Genomic DNA, 7,865 nt, shown 5'->3' on the forward strand with positions numbered 1-7,865 from the left:
AGAAACTGCCAGATCTTTTTCCGAAATCATTACACAATTTTGCATTCTCACCAACAGAGCTTGAGAGTTGGAGTTTCTCTACATCCTCAACAACCTTTGGGGTTGTCAGTCATTTTAATTTAACCGCTATAATAGGTATATAGTGGTATTTCATTGTGACTTTAATTTATATTTAATTATTAGTGATCTTGATCACTTTTTAGTGTGACAATTGGCCATTTGTTTATTTTCTTTTGAGAAGTAAGTGTTCAAATTTTTGGTCCATTTTAAGTCTAGTTGTTTGTCTTTTTATTACTGAAGTTACAGAGTTCTTTTCATTTTTTGCATAGCAGTCTTTGCCAGATGTATGTTCTCTGCATATTTCTTTCCCCAGTCTGTAGATTGCATTTCAATATTCTTAATGGTGTCTTTTTTATTTTTATTTTTCATGGCCACGCTACATGGCTTGAGGGATCTTAGTTCCCTGACTAGAGCTTGAACCCAGGCCCTTGGCAGTGAGTGTGTGGAATACTAACCACTGGTCTGTGAGGGAATTCTCTTTAATAGTGTCTTTTGATAAAGCAGAGCTTTTGTTTTTTCATTCAATACAAATTTATTTCAGTTCAGTTCAGTTCAGTCGCTCAGTCGTGTCTGACTCTTTGCGACCCCATGAATCGCAGCACGCCAGGCCTCCCTGTCCATCACCAACTCCCAGAGTTCAATCAGACTTGTGTCCATTGAGTCAGTGATGCCATCCAGCCATCCCATCTTCAGTCATCCCCTTCTCCTCCTGCCGCCAATCCCTCCCAGTATTAGAGTCTTACAACAGGAACTGTCTAGTATAGGGATAGAGTGTTTTATTTTGATGAAATCTAACTTATCAGTGTTTTCTTTTATGGTATTGATATCTGTGATCTGCTCGCCAACTTTACCTATCCCAAATCATCAAGATATTCTTCTAAGGTTTTCTTTTTAAAATATATGCTTTATATTTTTTAAACACTTCTTGACGTTTTCATGAAGATAAAGTGTAAAATATTTGTTTTTTGGGGGGCCGTGTCATGTGGCATGCGGGATTGTAGTTCTCTGACAAGGGATATAACCCAAGCCCCCTGCAGTGGGAGTGGGAGACTGGAGTCTTAACCACTGCACCACCAGGGAAGTCCTCCTAAAATATACAGTTTTACTACTTACATTTAGGTGTATGACCCATTTCAAATTAATTTTTGTATATGGTGTGACATTCATACCTTTCATATGGATAGCCAGTTATTATAGTATCATTTGTGACATAAACTTTCCTTTCCCTATTGGATTGCCTTAGTGTTTTTGAACATACACGAAATTCATTTTAGTTTTAGTTTACAATTGTTTGTTGATGCTGCTGCTGTTAAGTCGCTTCAGTCGTGTCCGACTCTGTGCGACCCCATAGACGGCAGCCCACCAGGCTCCCCCGTCCCTGGGATTCTCCAGGCAAGAACACTGGAGTGGGTTGCCATTTCCTTCTCCAAGGCATGAAAGGGAAAAGTGAAAGTGAAGTCGCTCAGTCATGTCTGACCCTCAGCGACCTCATGGACTGCAGCCTTCCAGGCTCCTCCGCCCATGGGATTTTCCAGGCAAGAGTACTGGAGTGGGGTGCCATTGCCTTCTCCGAATTGTTTGTTAGTAGCATATAAAAATACAATTGAGTTTTAAAAAATTAATGTTGTCATCTGTGAATTTAAAAATTAGGTAGTAGTTGTGTATATTCCTTAAGCTTTTCTAAACAAACAATTCTGTCAGTTGCAAACAGATGTCTCTATGCCTTTTATTTTTCTTTCCTGTTGCACTGGTTGAGGCTTCTAGTACCATGTTGAATAAAAGTGATGAGAATGGAATTCTTACTTTACCCCTGTTTTTAAGGAGAAAATGTTCAATATTTTACTATAAACTCTAATGTTAGCTATAGGTTTTTTGGTAGATTCCCTTTATAATTTTGGAGGAGAAAAAAATTGTGAATTTGTAGACATAGTAATCGAAACTATTTAAATTTTTTAAAAATTAAAAAAGCATAAGTGAGATGTTTGGTAACTTTAAGAGGTGTAGTATGTGATAATGGTGCCCCTGAAAAGGGAGAAGGACAGAAAAAAGTATTTGAAGAAATATTGGACAAAACATTCTAGACTTCATGGAAATTTTAAACCCACAGATCCTAGAAATTCAACAAACACAAGAAATGAGAAAGAAAACTAGTGTTCTATACCCAGGGAAAATATCCTTCATAATGTAAAGCAATAAAAAGTCATTTTCAGCCACTTGAAAGCTGAAAGAATTCATCACCAGCACACAAGCAGTACAAGAAATGTTAAAGGACGTCCGTCAGGCAGAAGGAAAGTGATTCCAGATGGAAATCTGGATCTACACAAAGGAATGAAGAGCACCACACAAAGTCAACTACATAGATAAATATATAAGACTTTTTCTTATTATGTAAATCTCTTTAAAGGACAATTGACTAAACAAAAATAATCATACTGTATTATGGGATTTGTGACAGATGTGAAAGTTAAGGTTAAGCAACAATTGCTATGGAATATGGAAGAAAAGCTATGACCATAGCATATTAAAAAGCAGAGACATTACTTTGCCAACAAAGGTCTGTCTAGTCAAATGGACTAGTCCGTCTAGCTATGGTTTTCCCAGTGGTCATGTATGGATGTGACAGTTGGACTATAAAGAAAGCTGAGCGTGAAGAACTGATGCTTTTGAACTGTGGTGTTGGAGAAGACTCTTGAGAGTCTCTTGGACTGCAAGGAGATCCAACCAGTCCATCCTAAAGGAAATCAACCCTGAATATTCATTGGAAGGACTGATGCTAAAGCTGAAACTCCAATACTTTGACTGATGCGAAGAGACTCATTAGAAATAAGACCCTGATGCTAGGAAAGATTGAAGGCAGGAGAAGGGGATGGCAGAGAATGAGATGGTTGGATGGTATCACTGACTTGATGGACATGAGTTTGAGCAAGCTCTGGGAGTTGGTGATGGACAGGGAAGCCTGGCGTGCTGCAATCCATGGGGTGACAAAGAGTCAGACATGACTGAACTGAACTGAACAACAGCTTAAAGGCCAAGAGAGAGAAATGGAAGGATCCTATTGTAAGGTTTCTTATACTATAAATGAAATGTTAAAATGTCACTTAGGTGTAGACTGATAAGTTAGATATGTGCGCTATAAACCCTAAGACAGCTACTAAAATTTAAAAATATCTGTAATTTATTATCTATTGCTGTATAACAAAGTATCACAAATTTGGCAACTTAAGACAACAAAATATCACATATTTGGCAGCTTAAGACAACATCTGTTTATTAGCTCATAGTTATATAGGTCAGAAGCCAGGCACAGCATGGCTTAGTTCTCTGATGAGGGTGTCAGAGGCTGAAATCAAATTGTTGGCCAGATAGAGTTCTTGTCTGTCAGTTCTATGGGGAAAAATGCACTTCCAAGTTCTTTTGCTGTTATACTTCAATTCCCTGTTCGTGTTGAACTGAGGTCTATGTTTCCTTGCCAGCTGTCTGCTAGCTGTCCTTCAGCTCCTGGAGGTTGCCCACCATCTTTGACACACAGCCCCCTCCATCTTGAAGGCAGCAACAACACAATTAAATCTTCTTGTGTTTTGATTCTTTGACTTCCTTTTCTGCTATTAGCTAACAAAGGTGATAAAACTTTATTATACAAAATACTCAATTAAGATAAAAAAAAGCAAAAGAGAAAAAAGGGAACAAAGAGCATGTGAGGCAGACAGAAAACAAATAGCAAGATGTTAGACTCAAACCTATCCATCTAAAAAAATTACATTACATGTAAATGGTTAAACACTTCAATTAACAGGCAAAACTAGAACTCAGGAAGCTCTTGCCTCAGTAATGCAGAATAATTAGTCCTACACTGCTCCAGACCCACCTAACAAATATCAGGAAAGCAAGAGTCAAAAGGATAAATCTATATCCACATAGTTGAACTGCATCCCAGACAAAGGTTAAAAATATTTATAGGTATATAGAAATATCTGGCACCTTACAAGGTAAGATTTACAATGTTTAGCATTGAATCACAGAGAAGGCAATGGCACCCCACTCCAGCACTCTTGCCTTGAAAATCCCATGGACGGAGGAGCCTGGTGGGCTGCAGTCCATGGGGTCACTAAGAGTCGGACACGACTGAGCGACTTCACTTTCACTTTTCACTTTCACGCATTGGAGAAGGAAATGGCAACCCACTCCAGTGTTCTTGCCTGGAGAATCCCAGGGACGGGGGAGCCTGGTGGGCTGCCGTCTATGGAGTCGCACAGAGTCGGACACGACTGAAGCAACTTAGCAGCAGCAGCAGCAGCAGCAGCAGCAGCAGCATTGAATCAAAGATGACCAGGCTCGGGGGTGGTGTGTAAAAGAGAAAAAAAAAAGATTGCCAGGCATGTAAAGGGGCAGGAAAATGTGCCCTGGGATTAGGTAAAGGCTTTTTAAATACAGCACCAAAAGTGCCATTGCTCCCTAAGTGATAAATTGAACTTTATTGAAATGAAAAACTTTTGTCCTTTGAATGACACAAGAGAATGAAAAGACAAGCCACAAACTGGGAAACATATTTATAAAACGTATTTAAGATTTCTTAGTTGTGGCAATTTTTATATATAAAAATTCACCATCTTAAGCATTTTAAGTGTACAGTTTAATCAGTGTTAAGTACATTCATGAAATTGTACAACCAATCTCCAGAACTCTACCTTGTAAAACTAAACCTCTATACCCACTAAACTCCCATTCTTCCCTCCTTCAGTCCCTAGTGATCACCATCCTATTTTCTGTCTCTCTGGGTTTGACTACTCTAGGCACTTCATCATATAAGTAGAATCATACAGTACTCATCATTTTGTGACTGGCTTATTCTATGTAGTATAATGTCTTTAAGATTCATCTATGTTGTAGCGAGTGTCAGAATTTCCTTCCTTTCTAAAATTGAATATTGTTCCTTTGTATGGATATACCACATTTTACTTATCTGTTATCTATTGAAGGACACTTGAGTTGCTTTCACCTTTCAGCTATTGTGAATAATGCTGCTATGAACATAGGTGTACAAATGATCTCTTTAAGTCCCTATTTTCAATTCTGGGGCGTCTAGACCTAGAAATGGAATTGCTGGGTTATACGGTAATTCTATTTTTAAGTACAAAGCATATATTTTGTAAGGGATTTGTGTTTAAGAGGTATAAAGAACTCTCAAAACTCAATAGTAAGGAAACCAACAACCCAATAAAATTTTAGTAAGTGATTTGAATAGATACTTCACTAAAAAAGATATATGGATGGCAAAAGAGCACTTGAAAAGATGCTCAATGTCAGTATTCCCTTTAGGGAAATGTAAGTTAGAACCACAAGAAAACACCACATACCTATTAGAATGGCAAAAGTTAAAAAGACTGACTATGTCATGTATTGACAAGGATGCAGAGGAACTGGGACTTTCTTAAACTGCTGGTAGAAATATAGAATGGTACAACCACTTTGTAAACTGCCTGGCAATTTCTTAAGAGTTAAACATACCTACTTATGATCCAGCTATTCTATCCCTATGTATTTACCTAAGAGAAAAGAAAGCATATATCTATACAAAAACTTGTACACAAATGTTCATAGCAGCTTTATCTGTAATAGCTCTAAATTGGAAACAAACCAGATGTCCATCAACAGGTGAATGGATAAACAAATTGTGATGCAGCTGTAGAATGGAATACTATTCAATAAAACTAAGCAAGGTGAAAAGACAACCCTCAGAATGGGAGAAAATAATAGCAATGAAACAATTGACAAAGGATTAATTCCAAAATATACAAGCAACTCATACAACTCAATACCAGAAAAACAAACAACCCAATCAAAAAGTGTGGAAAAGACCTAAACAGACATTTCTCCAAAGAAGACATACAGATGGCTAACAAACACATGAGAAGATGTTCAACATCATTCATTGTTAAAGAAATGAAAATCAAAACTACAATGAGATATCACCTCACGTGGGTCAGAATGGCCATCATCAAAAAGTCTACAAACAATAAATGGTGGAGAGGGTATGGAGAAAAGGGAACCCTTTTACACTGTTGGTAGGAATGTAACTTGATACAGCCACTATGGAAGACAGTATGGAGATTCCTCAAAAAACTAGGAATAAAACCACCATATGACCCAGCAATCCCATTCCTAGGCGTATACCTTGAGGAAACCAAAATTGAAAAAGACCCACGTACCCCAATGTTCATTTCAGCACTGTTTACAATAGCTAGAACATGGAAGCAACCTAGATGTCCATCGACAGAAAAATGGATAAAGAGGTTGTGGTACATACGCACAATGGAATATTACTCAGCCATAAAAAGGAACACATCTGAGTCAGTTCTAATGAGGTGGATGAACCTAGAGCCTATTATACAGAGTAAAGTAAGTCAGAAAGGGAAAGGTAAATATTGTATACTAATGCATATAAATGGAATCTAGAAAGATGGTACCAAAGAATTTATTTGCAGGGCAGCAATGGAGAAACAGACAGAGAACAGACTTATGGACAAGGGGAGAGGGGAGGAGAGGGTGAGATGTATGGAGAGAGTAACATAGAAACTTACATTAATATATGTAAAATAGATAGCCAATGGGAATTTCCTGTATGTCTCAGGGAACTCAAACAGGGGCTCTGTATCAACCTAGAGGGGTGGAATGGGGAGGGAGATGGGAGGGAGTTTCAAGAGGGAGAGGACATATGTATAGCTATGGCTGATTCATGTTGAGGTTTGACAGAAAACAACAAAATTCTGTAAAGCAATTATCCTTCAGTTAAAAAATAAATAAAATTTTAAAAAAGGGACAAGTTACTGATACATGGAACAACATGGGTGAATTGCAACCTAATTATGTTGTGTGAAAGAAACCAGACAATAATGAAACTATACTGTATATATTCCATTTATATAAAATTCTAAAAAAATGCAAAATAACATATAGTGACTTAAAGCAGATCAGTGGTTGCTTAGAGCAGCAGTGGGTTGGGGAAGGGCTGGAAGGAAGAATTACAGAGGAGCACCAGGAACATTCTGAGAGTGATAGGTATGTTCACTATATTGCGGTGATCATTTCATAGAGATATAAACACACAGACATATATATATATATATTTCTATTATATATAAAACTATATATATAGTTTTCAAATTGTATAGTTTAAATGTGTATAGGTACCGATTTTTATGTATCAATTATACCTCAATAAAGACTTGCAAAGAAACTCCCAGACTTGGGTTCACCACTCCCCCAACAGTGGATCATTGTTATCTTACATAATCTTGACAGCAGGGAGACAGAAAAATTTTGGCAAGTGCTTACTTTTTCAAGTTTTTTTTAATCCAATAATTCATTTGTTAAGACTGTTCCCCATTCACACAAGGATTCTCACACAGTAGAAAGGACCCACCAAATCCACACACAGAGCAGTGGTACAGTCGTATACTGGCTGTGGCTTAACAACAAAAGGCAACCTTTGAGGCTTCTACTTCTGGGAATATGGAGTAAATGTATTTTTCTCTAGACTTTATATGTACAATAAGCATTGTTGATGGTGTTGTTTAGTCACTAAGTCATGTTTGACTCTTTGTGACCCCATGGACTGTAGCCCACCAGCTCCTATGTCCGTGGAATTTTCCGGGCAAGACTATTGGAGTGGGTTGCCATTTCCTTCTCCATGGGATCTTTCTGACCCAGGGATTAAGACCTGTGTCTCCTGCTTTGGCAGGACACATTCTTTACCACTGAGCCGCCAGGGAAGCCCTAGAGCGTGGGAAGACTCTAAGAGGTGGAGA

The sequence above is a fragment of the Budorcas taxicolor genome, chromosome X, assembly GCF_023091745.1.
Source record: "Budorcas taxicolor isolate Tak-1 chromosome X, Takin1.1, whole genome shotgun sequence".
Classification (NCBI taxonomy): Eukaryota; Metazoa; Chordata; class Mammalia; order Artiodactyla; family Bovidae; genus Budorcas; species Budorcas taxicolor.